Consider the following 24,432-nt stretch of genomic DNA (forward strand, 5'->3'; position numbering starts at 1 on the left):
CCATTATTGAAAAAGAATGATTAGGTTTAGCACTGGACTGACAATATTTTTATGTTTGTATGACAAAGGAATTGTCAGAGATCGTTGTGGAGAACGACATACCTCTCGCATTTTTTGGAATATTTAAAGACCAGAATATGAGACTATTTCATTTGAGTCTAATCTTACCGACTTTAACCTTACAAAATGTACATGTTGTGGGTCCTAAAATGTGATAGCAGATGCGTTAACCCCGATTTTATGGAATACGTTTAGATAAAATTTGACTTATTGCAGTGTTATATATATGTGTGCAGAATTAATATATATGGTATAGCTGAGATCAATACTTTTGTAATTCATAATAATGGTATTAAGAATTAGAGGAAAAGAAATGAAGCCATCTTTTCATTCTGCCATTTCATGTTTTGTTTTTGAAGTGGGGAGATGTTATGAAGCCGAAAGCATGTCCGGTCATTTTAAGACAGAACGGGTTTTGCTGAATAGGAAGTACAGCCAGAGATGCAAGCTAAAGTTCAAAATGTTCCACATGTAACACTGAGCTGGGAAATGGAAACCTGAGTTTTGGTTGCTGTTTTGACAACAATTCAAAGACAACCAAAGAGTTTAAATAACGCTCAGGATACCAGAAGCCAACAGAATGTGAATATTATTGTTTGGACACCTGGAAAGCAATCGAATTATGAGAATTATTGTATCGTGGGGAGTATATAAACCCAGCATTTTGAACACTAGAGGGAGAGCCACTGCCATCCTACAGCAGAGTAACTGCTGTAGAGCAGGAGTGCTAACTGGCCATTTCTAACACTCTCTAGCAAAGATACATGTTCATGTCAAACCTACTTGCGTAAAAAATGACCCGGGGGATCAGCAGCTGAAAGAGTGAACACAGCGGGGAAGATAGAGAATGTGTGGTCTTGAGATTGTGATGTTGCATGGGTTTGGGTTGTGATTGGGTTGTTGGAACAGCATATTTTTACAGAGTCTGAGTCAGATAGTAATTAGCTCAGACAAGAGGGGCTTGTATTTGTGAATAGTTGTTGTTTAGTGTTCACTTTTAAAGTTAAGAAATTAACTTGTTAATTTTTGTTTAAATAGTGGAATGTAGGAGATCTGTGTCACTCATATCTTAACAGTTTAACAAGGTGAGGCGAGCTTTTCTGGATGTTTGGGTTTAATTAACAGAGGGGTTTGACACCACTTTGTAAATGTCCATCCACGCTAACCCCAATTCCCTGCAGTTGGCCCATATCCTTCCAGTCCTTTCCGATCCACATATTTATCCAAATGCTATTGAAATGTTGTTAATGTACCCCCCTCAACCACATCTGCTGGTAGCTCATCCACGTACTAGCCCTCTGTGTAAAGAAGTGGCCCCTCAGGTTCCCTTTTATTCCTTCCCCTTTAACCTTAAACTGATCCCCTCTCGTCCTCGATTTTCTAAACCTTGGAAAAGACTGAGAGTATTCTCCCTATCCATATCCCTCATGATCTTATACAGCTCTATAAGGACCCTCCTCAGTCTCTTCCACTCTAAAGAAAAGGACCTACTTGCCCAACCTCGCCCTATAACTCAGACCAAAGGGTCCTGGCAATGTCCTTGTAAATTTCTTCTGCACGCTTTCTAATTTCATAACATCCTCCCCATAACAAAGGTGACAAAACTGAATACTCCAAGTGCAGCCTTACCAAAGTCCTGTGTAACTGAAACATAAATTCCCAACTTCTATACTCAATGTCCTGCCTGATGAAGGCCAGTGTCGCAAATGACCTTTTCACTGCCCTGTCGACCTGTGACTCCACTCTCAGAGAACCGTGCACCTGAACGCCAAGGTCTCTCTGCCCACTACACCCCATAAGGCTCTCCCATGCACCATGGAACTCCTACCTTGATTTGAGATTCCAAAATGCAAGACCTCACACTTCTATTTTAAATTCCATTTGCCATTTCTCGGCCCACTTGCCCACTTGATTAAGGGTCTGCTGCAATTTGTGATAATCTTCCTCACGAATCACAATCCCACTTATTTTAGTGTCATCTGCGAACTTACTAATCATACCTTGTACATTCTCAACCCAATCATAGATAACAAACAGCTATGGGCCCAGCCTCCAGTCTGACAAGCATCCTTCCACTAAACCCGCTGCATCCTACCATCAAGCCAACTGTGTATCTAATTGGCCAAATCCCCCAACATTCCACGTGATGGAACCTTCCAGAGCAGCCTGCCATGTGAAACCTTATCAAAGGACTTACTGAAATCATTACAGACTACGTTTACCGCTCTTCCCTCGTCAACCTTCTTGGTCACTTCACCAAAGGACTCTCAGAAATTTGGGAAGCATGATCTCCCACTCACAAGTTCATGCTGACTGCTCCGAATCAAACCCTGTGAAAGTAATGGGTGCAGTCAATGGTATGCTGTCCTTCATTGTAAGATGATTCGAGTACATAAGTAAAGCCATCTTCCTGCTGTTGTAGAGCTTTGCTGAGAGAGAACTCGGGGCACTCTGTACAGGTTTGATCACTTTTGTAAGGAATGATCTCCTTACCACATAAACCAGTGATGGTATCATGTGAATAAAGTGAAGGAGCTGAGTGTTTAATCTGTAGTACTGTGAGAGACGAGGAAATGGTGATGCTGAAACACGAGGAGTGGTAGCGATCACTTATTTCCAAAAAAGACATTGACAGGGAGAGAAATTCTATACTTTACCCAGGATTGATGGTTTGATTTATTGTCACGTGTATCTCAATACAGGGAAAAACTTTATTTATGAGCAGTGGAGGAAGATCATAGGAAGCATGGCCAGACAGATCATAGGGTGGAAATAGACTTGGACAGGGTAAGGCATACAGGTTACACTGAACAGGACGTGCACTAGACAAGATCAACATGAACAAGATCACCATTATTTGAACTTAGAGCATCCATTCATCAGTCTAACGTGACTTTCCTAACAGTTTATATGCCTAAATTAACTCTCCCCATGTTATTGTGCAGTCGGCGTGTGAACCCTGTACTGAACGTCAGGTTGCTCACAATCCCCAACAGCAGCCACAATATCTTCTATTTGAAACAGGTAGCCATTCCCACCCACTTCTGCCCTACATAGAGAACACCAGGCTGTCTTCTTGGAGATGGAAGGTGCCTTCTTGAGACTTTACACAAGACATATGGCTTCCCTGCTCACCTCGAGAAAACCACGTTAAAGTCCCACGTGTGTATCATAAGCCACGGAGCCAAGAGGAACACCGTGGAGCAATCTCTCTGTGCAGCCTCTGCTCCAATTGTTCATCATGTTAGAGCATCAATTAGGAGACAGTGAGGACTGCCGATGCTGGAGATCAGAGTAGATAGTGGATTGCTGGAAAAGCACAGCAGGACAGGCAGCGTCCGAGAACCAGGAGAATCGACGTTTCGGGCATAAGACATTCATCAGGAATCAGCATAAATTACCTAATTCTGCCCCCGTGTAAGCGCATTGAGGTGGAAATGGCATCCTTCTGTTCCTGTGTAAGTGGCTCAAGGGACTGACTGGCTACTTCCTCGTCCAATTGGACAGGGCCAAGGGCCTGACTGGGTTCCTGTTTGACAGCTCGATGTGCTGACAAGTGTGACAATGCTGCAGCTTTAAGGGGTCATTTTGTCCTGTTTTTTTTAAGAGAGAGATTGAACGATTGTTACCAAGCTGGCTAGTTAAGACCACTTGAGTAACAGTGAGGGAGGCCATCAAGTCTGAATGGGTGTGGCCAGCTCTCACAGATTAGGATCACTGGGTTTTGGTTTCTCAGTAACATCAGAAACTATTGGGGTCTCCACAAAGTTGGAAGCTTTAAGGAATGTCTCCTAGCTGATACTCTCTCTGAATTTTCTCTTGCTGCTGTTTTTAATTCTTGGATTGGAGAAATGTTTGTGGCATTCTGTATCTGAATATTTCTTTTTGCCAAGGGCTGTGTTTATGGGAGTTTCCTATGTTAGAATAGTTCATTAGTAATAGCTCCTAGATCTATTATTCTGTTAAGATGTCCAATGTAATTACATTATTCTAAATTCCTCTTTCTTTGGTTTTGTGTCATCTTTTGTGTTTAAGTAAATGGTGTTTTGCTTACCACCGAGTAGTTTGACCAATCACATTGCATCTGGAACAGAAACTTTACAATTCCTTTAAAATAAGAAAACATTAGAATCGCGGCTACTGCCTTCAAATATTTTCGGGGGGCTCTGGTGTGGTCCATCACACTAGACTCCTTCTCTTCCTGAGTAATAGGCTGAAGGCGCTGAATGGGCTGTCACTGTTCTTCTCCAATAGTGTAAATGGGCTGAATGGCTTCCTCATATTCCTGTGAAACCAGAGTTAGATGGTGAATGAACTCTTGTTTTACTGTGGCAATGTACTGTTACATGAATGTTACTGACACTTTAACAGCACAAGTCTCAATGGAGTCAGGGTCTTGCTGCAATGGACACAGACCAGTTCAGGAGCTGAGGGGGGAAAAAATGTTCCAAACATTGTGGAATCTTCATCGACCATCCCCACTTCTGATCTTATGGTGGGGAGGGTGGGTCGGGGAGACATTGATGAAGCAGCTGAATATCTTTGAGAAAAGGAAGCTGACCTAACGATCTCCGACAGAGGTGACCCAGAACTGAGATGATGAACATCTTACTTTGTGCCATGTTTGACACCAAACACTGGAGAGTTTACTCTGATTCCCATTAAGTCCAGCTCCTTGGTGTCAACAGAAGTTAATCACTGCCTTGATATCGGGGCCAGTCATTTTTACCTGAACCCTTGAGTCAACCTCTTTTGTTCACATCAATAAGCCATGATATAGGAGCAGCAACTGTTTTCTTCAAACAGGTAGGATTGAATGAGTGGATTTCTCTTCTCAAGAGTGTTGGGGAGCAAGATGACTGAAAGTATTTGAAGAGGAGGTAGATAGATATTGACCTGTCAAGGAAGTGAGTGCTATGAATAATTGGGTATGAAAAAGGATTTGAGACCAAGAACAGATCAGCCATGATCTTAGTGAAGGGTAAGGCAGCCTTGGGGAGTGAACGACCTGCCCCTGTTTCTGATGTTCTCCCATTCTATTATTTGAAAGTTAGTGGGTGTTATTTTCATGAAAGTTCTGTTATTGAATGTTGCAGTCAGGGAGACCAGAGGATTTTGTGAGCCATTGCTTGGTGAGGTATGTGGGCTGTAATCACAGTGAATCTGGGTCTACAACATGACCAACAAATGAATCACAAGTTGCAGAGAGGAGGACCTCTGCAAAGAGAGATGAGGGGCCTCTTTCATACCCAGCCTGGGCTTCCCAATTACATTTCCCAAATCACCTCAAACAATGTGGGACAGTCTTGAAGGGCCGAATAGTCTCCTGTGTTTCTGTGCACCAGGTTATAGGAGTAAGTAGCCTCCAACTGCTCCTGTCTAGCAGGTATGAGGGGCTGAATGGAACACAGGAACATGACACTGAGGAGCAGGAGTGGGTCATTAGATACTTTGAGCGTTCTCTACCAGGGACTAAGATTGTGGCTGATCAGGTTGGGGTCTCAGCCCCACTTTCCTGTCTGTGTCCCATTATGCATGATTCACTTCTCTGTCAAATATTTACCCAACGCAGCATTCAATCAATATGAGCATAGAGACAAAATAAACTTCCAGTGAAGAGAATTCTGACTTGACAAGTCCTTTCAGAATTTTTTGTCATCTCTCTTGTAGAATCAGAGAGTCATCCATTAGTCCAATCCGTTCCCTCCAATCAGATATCAAATCTGATCCAGTCCCATTTGCCAGCATTTGGCCAATATTCCTCCTCTCAGATACTTTTAAATGTGCGACTGTAACCGCCTTCAGCACTTCCTCTGACAGCACTTCCTATGTACGCACCACTCTCTGTGTGAAATATTTACCTTCAGGTCCCTTGTAAATCATTCGCCCTCTCCCCTTCAACCTCTGCCCTCTTGTTCTGGACACCCCCTATCCTGGGGAGCATAACGTGGCTGTTCAGAATATCCATGCCCCTGATGGTTTTATAAACCTCTATAATGTCACCCCTCAGCCTCTGACACTCCAGGGGGAAACACCTCAACCTAATCAACCTCTCCCTAAAGCTCAAACCTCCACTCCTGGGACATTTGTGTAAATCATTTCTGCAGAAAACCGAGTTGTACGCAGTATTCTGAAAGTGGCCTCACCAACGTCCTGTACAGATGTAACATACCACCACAACTCCTATACTCAATGCTCTGACTGATTAAGGCAAATGTGCCAAATGTGTTCTGCACCACTCTGTCTACCTGCGACTCCACTTTCAAGGAACAAAATACCTGCATCGCTCGGTCTCTTTGTTTCACAACACGCCCCAGGACCTTATCATTAAGTGTATAATTTCTGCCTTGATTTGCTTTCACACAATACAAAAACCTCGTATTTCTCTAAATTAAACTTCATCTGTCACTCCTTGCCCCTTTTGTCCCATCTAATTGCGGTCTTGTTGTACTCTGAGATAATCTACTACACCACCTTTCTGATGTCATCTGTAAACTTACTAACAATGGCCCAAATATTCACATCCAAATCCTTTACATAATTGATGAAATACAGTGAACTCAGTACTGATTCTTACAGCACACTGCTACTCACAAGCCTCCAGTCTGAAAAATATCCGTCTTCCTTCAAGCCAATTGTGACGAGCTTCCTCTGTATCCCATGTGACTGAAACTTACTCATCTGTCTACCAATCGGAATGAAATACTAGCTATGAAGAGAGGCTGAGTCGGTTCGGTTTATTTTCACTACAAAAAAGGAGGTTGAGGGGGTCCTGGTTGAGGTTTGCAAAATCACAATGTGTACAGACAGTATGGATAGAGACAAGCTTTTTCCCTGGTTGAAGGATTCAATAACGAGATGTCATACTTTCAAAGTGAGAGGTGGAATGTTTAAGGGGAATACACCTGGTCAGTACTTCACGTCGAGGCTGGTAGGCGTTTGGAATGCGTTTCCAGCAGATGTGGTGGAAGCAGGCACGGTAGATTCATTTAAGATTCGTCTGGACAGATGCATGAGGAGGTGGGGAGCAGAGGGAGACAGATGATTAGGAATTGACCGACAGATTTAGACAGTACATTTGGATTGGTTCAGGTTTGGAGGGAGAAGGACCTGTTCCTGGGCTGTAAATTTTCTTTGGTCTTTGTTCTTTAAATGAACACCTTGCTGAAGTCCATATAGACAATGCCTACCAAACTGCCTTCATCAATCTTCTTTGTCACCTCTTCAAAATCTCAACCAAATCAATGCTTTCCCATGCAGAAAGCTATGTTGTCTACTCCGATCAGCCCTTGCCTTCCCAAATGTATGTAAGTCGTGTCCCTCAGAATCCCCTCCAACAACTTACCCACCACTGACATCAGGCTCACCGGTCTATAGTTCCCCAGCTTTTTGGGTTACTGTTTCCTTTTCTAGTCCCACTCCTCCACTGCTCAAAACAAATGTTAAATGTGACCAGGTTGGTTATATCCGATGATATCGATCTCAGACTGGGTCAGTGTCAGTTTTAGGAACAAGTCAGACTAGTTTCTTTAATCTGCTAAAACAACATGTTCATGATCCAAAGCAATGTTACTCAAACTATGGTGGAAAGATGAATGGCAAACTGTTTGGGTATTGCAATTATATAATCAATATTTCCCTTTCGAAAAATGCTGACACACACAGACACACACAATCTCTGCAATTTTAACTTGAAAGAACTTTGTCCAAATATTATTGAAACGTGTGACAAAGGAAAAATTGTGAGATTGTCCAAAACGTTATTCTGCTTCTGAAGATATTGTACTCACACAAGCTACGAGCAATGGGATTTCATCCTGGGAGAGTTTGGATTTGACTGAATTCCCTTTGCTTTAGGCAGTGAGTAGATTCCAGTGAATGCTGGTTAGGGATCATCCAAAGGGTACTACGGTGGTTAGCACTACTGCCTCACAGCACCAGGGACTTGTGGTTGATTCCAGCCTTGGGTGACTGTCTGTGTGGAGTTTACACATTCTCCCCTTGTCTGCGTGAACTTATAATGGGTGATCCAGTTTCCTACCACAAACTGTGTAGGTTCGGTGGATTGGTCATGCTAAATTGTCTGTAGTGTTCAGGGATTTCTAGGTTAGGTGAATTAGTCAGGGGTAAATATAGGGAAATGGTTTGGGAAGGTTGGTATAGACTTGTTGGGCCGAAGGGCCTGTGTCAACACTGCAGGGATTCAATAAAAATAAGAATGGTAATGAAGGTAATGCCCAATGAAGGGTCTCAATTAGATATTTATTACTGAACACCAGAGACGAAGGAAGAGCTTAATTTCTGGTCACAAAACATCGATCACTCTTACCCAACTCTAATGTGCGACTCCCCTCTTCCTGGCCGCTGATTACTGTCCAGCCTCTCCTCCCCACTGACTGTGTCTGCAATCTGTCCCTCCTCCCCCAAACCACACAAGGCAAACCAAGCTCAGGGTCTTTGTGATAATCAAGGCCGGAGTGTGCAGGCCTCCTGGAGAGGGATGGGCACTTTAAAATTGAAGGGGGAGGGGGCGGTGACATTAATATCACTCACTGGGCTGAGGGGTGGCTGATGGAGTTTAATTTGGATTAATGCGAGGTACTGGATTTGGTAAATCAAACAACAGCAGGACCTGTACAATTAAAAGTAGAGCCTTTGGCAGTGCTGTAGTACAGAAACCTAGGCCGTCAGGTTTAATTCTTTAAAATTTGCATCTCATATAGATAGTGTGGTTAAGAAAGTGTTTAACACACTTGTCTTCATTGGTCAGACCTTTGAGTATCAGAGTGGGGATGTCATGTTGTGGTTGTACAGGACATTGGTGAGACCTCTTCTGGAATACTGTGTCCAGTCTGGTCATCCTGCCCGCTCATTCCATAGGCACACCACCCTCTGGGTGAAACAGCTGCCCCTTAGGTCACTTTTAAATATTTCCCCTCTCACCTTAAGCCTATGTCCTCTAGTTTTGGACTCCCCATACCCTTAGAAAATACCTTGACTATTCTCTTTGATATTACTGACGTTGATATTATTAAGTTGGAGAGGATTGAGAAGACATTAACCTGGATGTTGCTGGGAAAGTAGGGAGTGAGCTATAAGGAGAGGCTGGATCGGCTGGGACTTTTTTCACTGAAGAATAGTTTCAGTATCTGAGATGTTTATTGGGGGAGGTGGAGGAGGCAGTCTCGGTGCTCCTTTCCTGGGAAGTGGTGGTGACGATGTGATGTGAGCCCACCATTTGTACCAGCTCGACACAAAAGGGAGATGGCATCAGGGCCACAGCTTCTAAGTTGTGCCGGGAGGAAACAGAACTGCCAGTGGGTTTAAAGTGAGAATTGCCCTTCACTGAACATTGCTCCTTACTCGGTCGGTGGGACGTGGATGTTTCAGAATCTCCACACGAGACGTCCCGGTCCTCTCCGGCTTGTACCAGGGTCCTCCCCAGATGGCGGTGGGGGGTGGGGGGGTGAGGGAACGGATATCGGGCACTCCACCACCTGGCTTGGCCCTTTCTGTCTTTTTCCAGGCTCTTTCGCCTGGAATGGGAGGAAGAGAGGGAGGGAGGGAGGGAGGGAGTGGGTGTGGTCCTACTGTTAGTGTGAGTATCGGTGTGGAGGGGGTCATAGTGAGGTGTCCGGAGGGAGTCAGTCCACAGTGTTGATTCCATGCAGTGTTATTAGTGTGGGGGTGAAGTGGAGGGAGGGGGGGAGAGAGAGAGAGAGACAGAGACAGAGACAGAGACAGAGAGAGAAGGTGCAGCATGAGGCAGTGAGAGTGGTGGACCATGAGCCTTGTTCGGTGGTTGGTGCTATAACAGATATACCGTGAGTGTGAGGGAGGTGAGAGAATACAGTGACCCTTATCCTGACAGAGTGGGGGAGGTAATTGATGCTTGTCCTGTATTGCTGGACATTTCTTCAGACCCCAGATACTGCACTGAGCTGGGTGGGGAGCTCAGACCATGCTCGGTGGGTCTGGTGGTATGTCCCCCTCTGGGAAGAGAATGGTCCCCCTCTGTACTAGCCCAGCCACCAGGACCTCCGTACCCCTGTTGACAAACCATGGTGTAATTGCCCCTTATTTGCCAGGCTCGGGGTAAACTGTCCAGGGCAGGTCCAAACTGAGAAAGCTCAACCATGTGCCCATTGGCCTTTTAAAGATGGCCCCAGTGTCAGGGATCACGGAATATCCAGGGGCATCTGGGTGATGGTGAGTACCTCCAGCCATGAAGGACTCCATTTACAAAGCTGGAGAACAAATGCTCATCCAAAACTCTCCATCATCTGACCTCACAACAATATCCCATTTTCCCATTTTTCCTGGGAAGGCTGGCTCATGTTTCAGGATGTTATCGAAGTGTCCAGCTTTCAGTATTCTGCAACCTGGGAACACATCCTTCCATGACACTGTCTCTCAATCTCCCTCTCACTGTCTATACCCCAAACCCCTCCCATGTGATGATATTTAAACTGATTCCCCCGCTTGGTCTCTCTGGCAGTGATGTTCACACACACAGCACCCCCTTGTCAGGGCACAATGGAGACATGGAGCTGTAAATGGGTGGGAGCTGCACATCCTGTCAGTTCCAGCATGGGCTGCAACTTTCCCCACACTGGGCAGGGATCGAATACAGTATTACTGAGGAATGCACTGGGGTGGGGTACACAGTCCTATATGCTGGGAGGGTAACTATTCCTGGGGTACAGATCAATGTACTGGGGTGGGATACACAGTCCTACATGCTGGGAGGGTAACTGTTCCTGGGTTACAGATCAATGTACTGGGGTGGTGTACACAGTCCTACATGCTGGGAGGGTAACTGTTCCTGGGTTACAGATCAATGTACTGGGGTGGTGTACACAGTCCTACATACTGGGAGGGTAACTGCTCCTGGATTACAGATCAATGCACTGGGGTGGGGTACACAATCCTACATACTGGGAGGGTAACTGCTCCTGGGTTACAGATCAATGTACTGGGGTGGTGTACACAGTCCTACATGCTGCGAGGGTAACTGCTTCTGGATTACAGATCAATGCACTGGGGTGGGGTACACAATCCTACATACTGGGAGGGTAACTGCTCCTGGGTTACAGATCAATGTACTGGGGTGGTGTACACAGTCCTACATGCTGCGAGGGTAACTGCTCCTGGGTTACAGATCAATGCACTGGGTGGTGTACACAGTCCTACATGCTGGAGGGTAACTGCTCCTGGGTTAGAGATCAATGCACTGGGGTGGGATACACAGTCCTACATGCTGGGAGGGTAACTGCTCCTGGGTTACAGATCAATGCACTGGGGTGATGTACACAGTCCTACATGCTGGGAGGGTAACTGCTCCTGGGTTACAGATCAATGTACTGGGGTGGTGTACACAGTCCTACATGCTGGGAGGGTAACTGCTCCTGGGTTACAGATCAATGCACTGGGGTGATGTACACAGTCCTACATGCTGGGAGGGTAACTGCTCCTGGGTTACAGATCAATGCACTGGGGTGATGTACACAGTCCTACATGCTGGGAGGGTAACTGCTCCTGGGTTACAGATCAATGTACTGGGGTGGTGTACACAGTCCTACATGCTGGGAGGGTAACTGCTCCTGGGTTACAGATCAATGTACTGGGGTGATGTACACAGTCCTACATGCTGGGAGGGTAACTGCTCCTGGGTTACAGATCAATGTACTGGGGTGGTGTACACAGTCCTACATGCTGGGAGGGTAACTGCTCCTGGGTTACTGATCAATGCACTGGGGTGATGTACACAGTCCTACATGCTGGGAGGGTAACTGCTCCTGGGTTACAGATCAATGCACTGGGGTGATGTACACAGTCCTACATGCTGGGAGGGTAACTGCTCCTGGGATACAGATCAATGTACTGGGGTGGTGTACACAGTCCTACATACTGGGATGGTAACTGCTCCTGGTTTACAGATCAATGTACTGGGGTGGTGTACACAGTCCTACATGCTGGGATGGTAACTGCTCCTGGTTTACAGATCAATGCACGGGTGATCACTGCACAGTTCCCTGTGCTGGTCACTCATTCTGGTTGAAGTTTATAGATAATACAATCATGTGGTCTGTGCAGTTCCTTATGCTGGATGGATATTTGTTTCAGGTTCACACATTAGTGCCCTGCTGTGGTCTACACAGCTCCCTGTGCTGGACAGATATCTAGTCCGGGTTTATATATCAATGCACTGCTATGGTCTACACAGCTCCCCGTCCTGGACAGATATCTAGTCCGGGTTTATAGATCAATGCACTGCTGTGGTCTGCGCAGTGTTCCACTCTGGACAGATTGCTGGATTGTATTGACCAGTGTAATGGATGAATCTGTCCAGATTGCTGGGTTGTACTGAGCAGGACACTGGCTTGTTCTGTACAGTGTTCCACAGTGAACAGATATCTCCTCTGGGTATATGGTGTCTGGGCTGGTTCTGGGAGGTGGATTGAGAATGTGGTATATCTAACCATTTCACCTGATCTGGCAATGCCTTTAGTTCCCATTCCTGTGATTGGACGCTCCGTCTCACACCCCATTAATGTTACAGTGTGTCCAGGCACAGTACATCGTGTTGGTGGGGTGGGGAGGGGGGAAAGGTCATGGACAGGTCAAGGGGTTCCCCGGAACGTCCTGTCCTCAACATTCTATAACTGTCATTCTCCGGAACGTTCTGTCCCTGACATTCTATAACTGACATTCCCCGCAACGTCCTGTCCTCAACATTCTATAACTGTCATTCCCTTGAACGTTCTGTCCACAACATTCTATAACTGACATTCCCCGAACGTTCTGTCCTCAACATTCTATAACTGTCATTCCCTTGAACGTTCTGTCCACAACATTCTATAACTGACATTCCCCGAACGTTCTGTCCACAACATTCTATAACTGACATTCCCCGGAACGTTCTGTCCCTGACATTCTATAACTGACATTCCCCGGAACGTTCTGTCCCCAACATTCTATAACTGACATTCCCCGGAACGTTCTGTCCCCGACATTCTATAACTGACATTCCCCGAACGTTCTGTCCCCGACATTCTATAACTGCCATTCCCCGGAACGTTCTGTCCCTGACATTGTTTGTGAACGGCCGGACGTCAGTGAATTGAACAAACGATAAGATCCCGAGGGAAGAGATCCCGTTCCAGGGAGAAGGAGACACTGTTCCGAAGGCCCCTCAGGCAGTTAAAGGGGTGAATACGTTTTCCCTGCGTTTACATTTCTTCATGACACAGGATCGACCACAATTTAGACCAAAATACAGGAATTCCCAAACTCCGTTTGTCTTCAGGAAACTGGGAGAGAATCCCTCAGGACAGCAACGTTTCCACCCTCCGTATTAGGAACTGGGAAGGAGTGACCTATATCTGCTCTCGAGTGATCGAGTGTGTGGGAATGTTCTAGAAACCATCTGTCCTTATGGATGTGTCTCTGTGTGTTTGGGGAGGGAGGGATTCTTGTGGTTTATGTCACATTTTTGTCAGTAATTCCGACCTTCCCATCTGTTATTCCAGCTCCAATTATTTTAATAAATCCCTGAATACAGGGACACATTTGAAAATCTCACTGGGTCCCCGATCAAACGGGTCCCTTTGCCTCCAGGCTGATGGATAATGGGTTTGTTTTCTTTCCTCACAGTTAACGTAGTGACCATCTACGTCCTGCTTTATAAAGATTGTGGATTGTCTCCATGTGTCAGACGTTACCTGGGGGCCATGGCAGCGGCGGATCTCCTGGTCATTATCCTCGACCTGATCCTGAGACACATTCCCATTGTTTATCGGGGACAGTTTTATTTCCTGGAGGACTCCGTCCCGGTGTGTAATATCCACGCCGTCCTGCTTTATGCAGCCACTGACTGCTCTGTCTGGTTCACCGTCACTTTCACCTTTGATCGGTTTGTGGCCATTTGTTGCCAGAAGCTGAAAAGTAAATATTGCAGTGAGAAAACGGCGGCTGTGGTTCTGGGAGCAGTGACTGTGCTGAGCTGTTTAAAGAACATTTCCTGTTATTTTATGCTCGAGGCTCGGTATTGGCTGGTGAACCGCCCCTGGTTTTGTGCTATAACAGACGCTGTTCGATTCTCCAGTGTCTGGGTCACAATCGAGTTCCTCCACCACATTCTAACCCCGTGTGTCCCATTTCTCCTGATTCTGCTGCTCAATGTTCTCACCGTCAGACACATTATAGTGACCAGCAGAGCCCGCAGGAGACTCCGCGCTCACACCAATGGGGACGCTCAGTCTGACACTGAAATGAGAAACCGAAAAAAATCCATCATTTTACTGTTTGTGATCTCGGCCAATTTCATCCTGTTATGGTCAATGTTAATGCTGTATTCTATTTGGAGACGGATGTGGTATTTTGGGTATCGGTCTGTGTATCTCGATGCCTTTGTGCAGGAATTGGGCTTAATGCTGCAGCTCCTCAGTTGCTGCACAAACACCGCGATTTATGCCGTGACCCAGACTAAGTTCAGGCAGCAGCTGAAGAATGTGCTGAAATATCCCTTCACCCAAATCCATCCATCCATCAAATTCCCTCATTAATCACACCATCCGGGATTTTCTCATTTCAGTTCAGTGTTTCAGCGATGGAGCAGCCTGTCGCTATGGTAACAGACTGAGGGTAGCGCTGGTTTGTGCATCCTTATCCCACAGGGGGGTTACAGGGAAACATTTCAATGTTTCTCACAACTCAGAGGCCAGTGAGAAAAGGCACCATCCCACTGACTGGATCCATCACTTCCATTTGTAACCAATAAAAATGTTGATTAAAGCGTGCCGAGCAGCAGAGTGACCGATGTTGTTGTGTGTCTTTGTGTTGGAGAAGCTGAGCTGCAGAGAGACAGACTCAGCCCCAAGTCCTGGTCCTCAGGGAAGGGGAGGGTACCGCGCCCTGAGCTCAGGAGCTGGGTTTAACTCCCTCTAACCGCCCCCCACCCCACTCCAACCTGGACTCCCCAATTGCTCACCCCCACTTTTCCTCCTCAATTCTCTCCCTCTCTCTCTCTTTCTGCACACTCTCTCTTTCTCACCACCTCTCCCTTTCACTCTCTCTGGTCACCTCTCAGACAGTCCCCAACCCCGGTTTCCCCACCTGCCTCCACTATTCTTTCTGCCTCACTCTCCCCCTCTCTCTCTCACACCCCTAACATGAGTTTCTCCACTTGCCTTCATTCTTCTCTCTCCCACTCACCCTCCCTCCCTCTCTCTCTCCTGCCGTCTCGGTCTCCCTCTCGCAATTCCGTCTCTACCCGATTTTCCCCACATCCCAATTCCCACATCTCTCGATCATCTCACCACCTGCCCCCCCAACACGCAGCCTCACCACCAACCCCCAGTCTCTGGGTCAGAGGGAGAGGGAAGGACCAGGGAGACAGTGTGTCAGAGAGATAGGAAGGGCGGGACAGGAGGGAGAGAGATTCAGTCAGAGAGAGACGGAGGGTGGTGGGGAGAGAGAGACCAAGGTAGGGGGATCGAGAGTGAGAGAAGATGGAGAGAGAGCGAAGGAGCAGGGAGAGACAGAGAAAGAGAGAGAGAGAGGGAAGGGAGACATAAGGTGAGGGAGGGAGAGAGAGGAATAGGGGAGGTCATAATGAGAGAAGGGTCAGAGAGAGAGGGGATAGAGTGAGGGGGACAGAGAGAGGGTGATAGAGAGGGGTAGAGATAGAGAGGGGTCATAGACAGAAGTGACAGAGAGAGAGAGGGGGACAGAAGAGAGAGGGGACAGAGAGAGAGGGGGACAGAGAGAGAGGGGGACAGAGAGAGGGGGGTCACAGATAGAGTGACAGAGGGGGGGACAGAGAGAGAGGGGTCAGAGAGAGAGAGGGACAGAGAGAGGGGGTGACAGAGAGAGAGGGGGACAGAGAGAGAGGGGGACAGAGAGAGGGGGGACAGGTAGAGAGGGGGACAGAGAGAGAGGGGGACAGAGAGAGAGGGGACAGAGAGAGAGGGGGACAGAGAGAGAGGGGGACAGAGAGAGGGGGGACAGGTAGAGAGGGGGACATAGAAAGAGGGAGACAGAGAGAGAGGGGACAGAGAGAGGGGGACAGGGGGGAACAGAGAGAGGGGGGCAGAGAGAGGGGGACAGAGAGAGGGGGGACAGAGAGAGGTGGACAGAGAGAGAGGGGGACAGAGAGAGGGGGACAGAGGGGGGGAACAGAGAGAGGGGGGCAGAGAGAGGAGGACAGAGAGAGAGGGGCAGAGAGATGGGGGTCAGAGAGAGGAGGAGAGAGAGAGGGGGGACAGAGAGAGAGGGGGGCAGAGAGAGAGGGGGCAGAGAGAGAGGGGGGACAGAGAGAGAGGGGGGCAGAGAGAGAGGGGGCAGAGAGAGAGGGGGCAGAGACAGGGGAGCAGAGACGGGGGGACAGAGACAGGGGGGCAGAGAGAGAGAGGGGGTCAGAAAGAGGGCGACATAGAGAGAGGGGGACAGAGAGAGAGATGGGGAACAGAAAGAGCGGAGGACAGAGGGAGAGGGGACAGAGAGAGAGGGACAGAGAGAGTGGGGTCAGAGAGAGAAGGGGACAGAGAGAGGGGAGAGAAAGTGAGGGGGTAGGAAGAGAGAGAGGGGCCAGAGAGAGGGAGAGAGAGAGGGTGACAGAGAGAGAGGGGGACAGAGTGTGGGGGACAGAGAGTTAGAAGGGCAGAGAGAGGCGAGTGAGAGAAAGGGGGACATAGAGAGAAGTGGACAGAGAGAGAGGGTAGGAGAGAGAGGGGTACAGAGAGGGGGGGGGGAGAGAGAGGGGTACAGAGAGAGAGGGGCAGAGAGAGAGGGGGCAGCGAGAAAGTGGTGTCAAAGAGAGAGGGGCAGAGAGTGAGAAGGTCAGAGAGAGAGGGGGACAGAGAGGGGGGAGACAGAGAGGGTGACAGACAGAGAGGGGGACAGAGAGAGAGGGTGACAGAGAGAGAGAGGGACAGAGAGAGAGGGGGAGAGAGAGAGAGAGAGGGGACAGAGAGAGGGGCAGAGAGAGGTGGTCAGAGAGAGTGCGACAGTGGGGGGGGAACTGAGAGAGTGGGGAGAAAGAGAGGGGGGACAGACAGAGGGGTGACAAAGAGAGGAGGACAGAGAGACAGAGGGGCAGAGAGAGAGGGGATGACAGAGAGAGAGGGGACCGAGAGAGAGGGGGACAGAGAGAGAGGGGGACAGAGAGAGAGGGGGACAGAGAGAGGGTGACAGAGAGAGAGGAGGACAGAGAGAGTGGGGGTCAGCGAGAGAAGGGGACAGAGAGAGGGGGAGAGAGAGTAAGGGGGGTAGAGAGAGAGGGGCAGAGAGAGAGGGGGTCAAAGAGAGGGTAACAGAGAGAGAGGGGGACAGAGAGAGTGGGAGAGAGAGAGAGTGGGGGCAGAGAGAGAGGGGGACTGAGAGAGGGGGACAGAGAGAGAGCACGACAGAGAGTTGGCACAGAGAGAGGGGGGAAAGAGAGAGAGAGGATGACAGAGAGAGGGGGGAAAGAGAGAGAGAGGGTGACAGAGAGAGGGGGGACAGGCAGAGTGGGGGACAGAGAGAGAGAAGGGCAGAGAGAGAGGGGGCAGAGAGAAAAGGGGGGTCAGAGAGAGGGTGACAGAGAGGGGGCAGAGAGAGGTGTGACAGAGAGTGGGGGACAGAGAGGCAGGGCAGAGAGAGTGGGGGACATAGAGAGAGGGGGCAGAGAGGGGACAGAGAGAGAGTGTGGCAGAGAGGGGGTGACAGAGAGAGTGGGACAGAGAGATGGGGGACAGAGAGAGAGGGTGACAGAGAGAGAGGGACAGAGAGAGAGGAGGGCAGAGAGAGAGGGGGGCAGAGAGGGGGCGAAAGAGAGAGGGGGAGAGAGAGAGTGGGGGACAAAGAGAGGGGGGACAGAGAGTGGGGTTCAAAGCGAGGGGGGACAGAGAGAAGGGTGACAAAGAGAGGGGGACAGAGAGAGAGGGGCAGAGAGAGAGGGTTCAGAGAGAGTGGGGAACAGAGAGAGAGGGTGACAGAGAGAGAGTAGGACAGAGGTAGAGAAGTGCAGAGAGAGAGGTGCAGAGAGAGGGCGTGTGAGAGAGAGGGGTACAGAGAGAGAAGGGGACAGAGGGAGATTCGTAGGAGAGAGAGGGGGACAGAGAGAGGGGGAGAGAGAGAGAGGGGGGCAGAGAGAGGGGGAGAGAGAGAGAGGGCTAAAGAGAGAGAAGAGGACAGAGAGAGTGGGGGACAGAGTGAGAACGGAACAGAGAGAGAGAAGGGGACAGAGAGAGTGGGGGACAGAGAGAGAGGGAGAGAGAGAGGGGAGGACAGAGAGAGAGGGGAACAGAGAGAGAGGGAGAGAGAGAGTGGGGGAGAGAGAGAGAGTGGGGGCACAGAGAGAGAGGGCGACAGTGAGATGGCGACAGAGAGAGGATGACAGAGAGAGAGGGGGGGAAAGAGAGAGAGAGGGTGACAGAAGGAGAGGGGACAGAGTGAGTGCGGGACAGAGAGAGAGGAGGGCAGAGAGAGAGAGGGCGACAGAGAGAAAAGTGGGGTGAGAGAGAGGGGGTCAGAGAGAAGGCGACAGAGAGAGGTGTGACAGAGAGAGGGGGGCAGAGAGAGGAGGGCAGAGAGAGGGCGACAGAGAGAGGGGAAACAGAGAGAGGTGTGACAGAGAGAGGGGGACAGAGAGAGGTGGGGCAGAGAGAGGACAACAGAGAGAGGTGGGCAGAGAGAGGGGGTTAGAGAGAGGGGGGACAGAGAGAGAGGGTGGTCAGAGATAGGGCAACAGAGAGGGGGGACAGAGAGAGAGGGAGACAGAGAGGGGTACAGAGAGAGGGGGGGAGAGAGAGAGAAGGGGACCAAGAGAGAGGGGGACAGGAGAGAGGGGGACAGAGAGAGAGTAGGACAGAGGTAGAGAAGTGCAGAGAGAGGGGTGCAGAGAGAGGGCGTGTGAGAGAGAGGGGTACAGAGAGAGAAGGGGACAGAGAGAGATTCGTAGGAGAGAGAGGGGGACAGAGAGACGGGGAGAGAGAGAGGTGGGGGGCAGAGAGAGTGGGAGAGAGAGAGAGGGCTAAAGAGAGAGAAGGGGACAGAGAGAGTGGAGGACAGAGAGAGAGGGCGACAGAGAGATGGCGAGAGAGAGTGGGGGACAGAGAGAGAGGGGAACAGAGAGAGGGGAGGACAGAGAGAGGGGACAGAGAGAGAGAGGGACAGAGAGAGAGGGAGAGAGAGAGTTGGGGCAGAGAGAGAGGGGGACAGAGAGAGAGGGAGAGAGAGTGGGGGAGAGAGAGAGTGGGGGCACAGAGAGAGAGGGCGACAGTGAGATGGCGACAGAGAGAGGATGACAGAGAGGGGGGGGAAAGAGAGAGAGGGGGTGACAGAAGGAGAGGGGACAGAGTGAGTGCGGGACAGAGAGAGAGGAGGGCAGAGAGAGAGGGGGGCAAAGAGACAGGGCGACAGAGAGATGGCGAAGAATGAGGATGACAGAGAGAGGGGGAAATAGAGAGAGAGGGTGACAGAGAGAGAGGGGACAGAGTGAGTGGGGGACAGAGAGAGAGGAGGGCAGAGAGAGAGGGTGACAGAGAGAAAAGTGGGGTGAGAGAGAGGGGTCAGAGAGAAGGCGACAGAGAGAGGGGGAACAGAGAGAGGTGTGACAGAGAGAGGGGGGCAGAGAGAGGGGGGCAGAGAGAGGGCAACAGAGAGAGGGGAAACAGAGAGAGGTGTGACAGAGAGAGGGGGACAGAGAGAGGTGGGGCAGAGAGAGGACAACAGAGAGAGGTGGGCAGAGAGAGGGGGTTAGAGAGAGGGGGGACAGAGAGAGAGGGTGGTCAGAGAGAGCGCAACAGAGAGGGGGGACAGAGAGAGAGGGAGACAGAGAGGGGTACAGAGAGAGGGGGGGGGAGAGAGAAGGGGACCAAGAGAGAGGGGGACAAGGAGAGAGGGGGACAGAGAGAGGGCGAGTGAGAGAGAGGGGAACAGAGAGAGAAGTGGTGAGAGAGAGACGGGTAGGAAAGATAGGGGGTCAGAGACAGGGGGAGAGAGAGAGAGAGGGGTACAGAGAGAGAGAAGGGGGCAGAGAGAGTGGGGGACAGATTGAGAAGGGAACAGAGAGAGAAGGGGACAGAAAGAGAGAGGGACAGAGAGAGAGGGAGAGAGAGAGAAGGGGGTCAGAGAGAGAGGGGACAGAGAGAGAGGGGGACAGAGAGAGTGGAGGGCAGAGAGAGTGGGGGGGGGCAGAGAAAGGGCGAGAGAGACAGGGGGAGAGAGAGAGTGAGGGTCGGAGAGAGAGGGGCAGAGAGAGGGGGGACAAAGCGAGGGGGGGCAGAGAGAAGGGTGACAAAGAGAGGGGGACAGAGAGAGTGGGGCAGAGAGATGGGGAGAGAGAGAGAGGGTGACAGACAGAGAGGGGGACAGAGAGAGTGGGGTCAGAGAGAGAGGGGGACAGGGAGACAGGGGGACAGAGAGAGGGGGAGGGGGGGAGAGAGATAGAGAGAGGGGGGCAGAGAGAGAGGTGGCAGGGAGAGGGGGACAGAGAGAGTGGGGTCAGAGAGAGGGTGAGAGAGAGGGGGTCAGAGAGAGAAGGGGACAGAGAGAGAGGGGGACAGGGAGACAGGGGGACAGAGAGAGGGGGAGGGGGGGGGGAGAGAGATAGAGAGAGGGGGGCAGAGAGAGAGGTGGCAGGGAGAGGGGGACAGAGAGAGTGGGGGTCAGAGAGATGGCCTTGAGAGAGAGGGGGACAGAGAGAGAATGGGACAGAGAAAGAGGGGACAGAGAGAGGTGGAGAGAGAGAGAGAGGGTGACAGAGAGAGGGGGGACATAGGGAGTGGGGGTCAGAGAGAGAAGAGGACAGAGAGAGGGGGAGAGATAGTGAGGGGGTAGAGAGAGAGGGGGCAGAGAGAGAAGGGGGCAGAGAGAGGTGGACAGAGAGAGAAGGGTGGAGAGAGTGGGGGACAGAGAGGGGGCGTGTGAGAGAGTGGGGGGACAGAGAGAGAAGTGGACAGAGAGAGTGGGGGACAGAGTGAGAAGGGAACAGAGAGACAAGGGACAGAGAGAGTGGGGGACAGAGAGAGAGGGAGAGAGAGAGGGGGGGCAGAGAGAGAGGGGACAGAGAGAGAGGGAGAGAGAGGGGGGGGACAGCGAGAGAGGGGGACAGAGAGAGTGGGAGAGAGAGAGATGGGGCACACATTGAGAAGGGGACAGAGAGAGAGGGGACAGAGAGAGAGTGGGAGAGAGAGTGGGGGCAGAGAGACAGGGGGACAGAGAGAGAGGGTGACAGAGAGATGGCGACAGAGAGAGGATGACAGAGAGAGAGGGGGACAGAGAGAGAGGGGGGTACAGAGAGAGGGGGGACAGAGAGAGAGAGAGGGACGGAGAGAGAAAGGCACATAGAGAGAGGGGCAGAGAGAGAGAGGGGTTCAGAGAAAGGGCAACCGAGAGAGGGGGGAAAGAGAGAGAGAGGGACAGAGAAAGGGGGGGCAGAGAGAGAAGTGATAGAGAGAGTGGGCAGAGAGTGAGGGGGTCAGAGAGAGGGCGACAGAGAGAAAGGGGGACAGATAGAGAAGTGGACAGAGAGAGAGGGGTAGGAGAGAGAGGGGAACAGAGAGAGGGGACAGAGAGAGAGGGATACAGAGAGAGAAGGGGCAGAGAGAGGGGGGGGACAGAGTGAGAAGGGAACAGAGAGAGAAGGGGACAGAGAGAGAGGGGGAGAGAGAGAGGGGGAGAGAGAGAGGAGGACAGAGTGAGGGATACCCAGAGATGGCGACCGAGAGAGGATGACAGAGAGAGAGGGGGACAGAAAGAGAGGGTGACAGACAGAGAGGGGGTCAGAGAGAGAGGAGGGCAGAAAGAGAGGGAGGCAGAGAGAAGGCGAGAGAGAGAGAGGGGAGAAAGTGATGGGGGGACAGAGAGAGGGGGTCAAAAACAGGGGGGACAGAGAGAGGGTGACAAAGAGAGGGGGACAGAGAGAGAGGGGAACAGAGAGAGGGGAGGACAGAGAGAGAGGGGCATAGAGAGGGGGTCACAGAGATTGCGGCAGAGAGTGTGGGGGACAGCGTGAGAAGGGAACAGAGAGAGAAGGGGACAGAGAGAGGGGGACAGAGAGAGAGGGGGACAGAGAGAGAGGGACAGAGAGAGTGGAACAGAGAGAGAGGGGGACAGAGAGAGAGGGGGGACAAAGAGAGGGGGACAGAGAGAGAGGGGGACAGAGAGAGGGGGAGAGAGAGAGTGTGAAAGACAGAGAGGGGGACAGAGAGAGTGGGGGAGAGAGAGAGAAGGGGAGAGAGAAAGAGGGGGACAGGGAGAGAGGGGACAGAAAGAGGGGGGGTGAGAGGGGGGGTGAGAGGGGGAGAGAGAGAGAGGGGGACAGAGAGAGAGGGGCAGAGAGAGGGGGTCAGAGAGAGTGGGGATAGAGAGAGAGAAGGGCAGAGAGAGAGGGGGGCAGAGAGAGGGCGAGTGAGAGAGAGGGGGACAGAGAGAGAATGGACAGAGAGAGAGGGGTAGGAGAGAGAGGGGGACAGAGAGAGAGGGGAAAGAGAGAGAGAGATAGGTACAGAGAGAGAAGGGGACAGAGAGAGTGGGGGACAGAGTGAGAAGGGAACAGAGAGAGAAGGGGACAGAGAGAGAGGGGGACAGAGAGAGAGAGGGACAGAGAGAGAGGGAGAGGGAGTGGAGGACAGAGAGAGGGCGAGAGAGAGGGGGAGAGAGAGCGAGGGGGACAGAGAGAGGGGCAGAGAGAGAGGGGAAAGAGAGAGAGAGATAGGTACAGAGAGAGAAGGGGACAGAGAGAGTGGGGGACAGAGTGAGAAGGGAACAGAGAGAGAAGGGGACAGAGAGAGAGAGGGACAGAGAGAGAGAGGGACAGAGAGAGAGGGAGAGGGAGTGTAGGACAGAGAGAGGGCGAGAGAGAGGGGGAGACAGAGCGAGGGGGACAGAGAGAGGGGCAGAGAGAGAGGGTCAGAGAGAGTGCGACTGAGGGGGGGAACAGAGAGAGAGGGGGAAAAAGAGAGGGGGACAGAGAGAGGGGTGACAAAGAGAGGGGAACAGAGGGGGAGGGGAACAGAGAGAGGGGAGGACAGAGAGAGAGGGGACAGAGAGCGGGTGGGACAGAGATAGAGGGGGACAGAGAAAGAGGGCAGAGAGGGAGGGGTCAGATAGAGGGCATCAGAGAGGGGGGGACAGAAAGAGAGGGGGACAGAGAGAGGTGGAGAGAGAGAGAGGCTGACAGAGAGAGATGGGGACAGAGGGAGTAGGGGTCAAAGAGAGAAGGGGACAGAGAGAGGGGGAGAGAGATTGAGAGTGGTAGGGAGAGGGGGCAGAGAGAGAGACGGTGACAGAAAGAGAAGGGGACAGAGAGAAAGTGGCAGAGAGAGGGGCTCAGAGAGAGTGCGACAGAGAGAGGGGGTGACAAAGAGAGGGGGGACAGAGAGAGTGGGGGCAGAGAAAGACGGGGCAGAGAGAGGGGGCAGAGAGAGGTGGGCAGAGAGAGGGTGGCAGAGATAGGGGGTACAGAGAGAGAGGGGGACAGAGAGGGCGGGGAACAGAGAGAGGGGGGACAGAGAGAGAGAGGGGGAAAGAGAGAGAGAGGGTGACAGAAGGAGAGGGGACAGAGTGAGTGCGACAGAGAGAGGGGGGACAGAGAGAGGGGGGACAAAGAGAGGGGGGAGAGAGAGAGAGCGACAGAGAGACGGGGGACAGAGAGAGAGGGGGACAAAGAGATGGGGACAGCGAGAGGGGTGAGATAGAGAGGGGGACAGAGAGAGAGGGTAGCAGAGAGAGAGGGGGGCAGAGAGAGGGGGGCAGAGACATGGGGGCAGAGAGAGCGGGGCCAGACAGAGGGGTGACAAAGAGAGGGGACAGAGAGACAGAGGGGCAGAGAGAGAGGGGGCAGAGAGATGGCGACAGAGAGAGGATGACAGAGAGAGGATGGGAAAGAGAGAGAGAGGGGGCAGAGAGAGGGGGGGAGAGAGAGAGAGGGACAGAGAGGGGGGGGCAGAGAGATGGGGGGACAGAGAGAGAGGGGACAGAGAGAGAGGGGGACGGAGAGAGAAGGGCACAGAGAGAGAGGAGGGCAGAGAGAGAGGGCGACAGAGAGAGAGGGGGACGGAGAGAGAAGGGCACAGAGAGAGAGGAGGGCAGAGAGAGAGGGAGACAGAGAGTCAGGGCGACAGAGAGATGGCGACAGAGAAAGGATGACAGAGAGAGGGGGAACGAGACAGAGGGTGACAGAGAGAGAGGGGACAGAGTGAGTGGGGGACAGAGAGAGAGGAGGGCAGAGAGAGAGGGCGACAGAGAGGCAGAGAGAGAGAAGGGGGAAAGAGAGAGAGGGGACAGAGAGAGGGCGACAGAGAGAGGATGACAGAGAGAGGGGGGGAAAGAGAGAGAGAGAGGGGACAGAGAGAGGGGGGACAGAGAGAGAGAGGGACAGAGAGG

The 24,432-nt window shown here is 51.2% G+C and overlaps 1 long non-coding RNA gene across 1 annotated transcript; it reads right to left on the minus strand.

Annotated features, from left to right (window-relative positions):
* Positions 1-2,704: 2,704 nt before the first annotated feature.
* On the minus strand, positions 2,705-13,994 carry LOC140494030 (uncharacterized). The gene is made up of 2 exons (XR_011963851.1): positions 13,785-13,994; positions 2,705-4,345 (listed from the first exon to the last, which is right to left on the minus strand). It is a non-coding gene; the product is annotated as an uncharacterized lncRNA (long non-coding RNA).
* Between the last annotated feature and the right edge of the window lie 10,438 nt (positions 13,995-24,432).

Source organism: Chiloscyllium punctatum, chromosome 23 (genome assembly GCF_047496795.1).
Source record: "Chiloscyllium punctatum isolate Juve2018m chromosome 23, sChiPun1.3, whole genome shotgun sequence".
Lineage (NCBI taxonomy): Eukaryota > Metazoa > Chordata > Chondrichthyes > Orectolobiformes > Hemiscylliidae > Chiloscyllium > Chiloscyllium punctatum.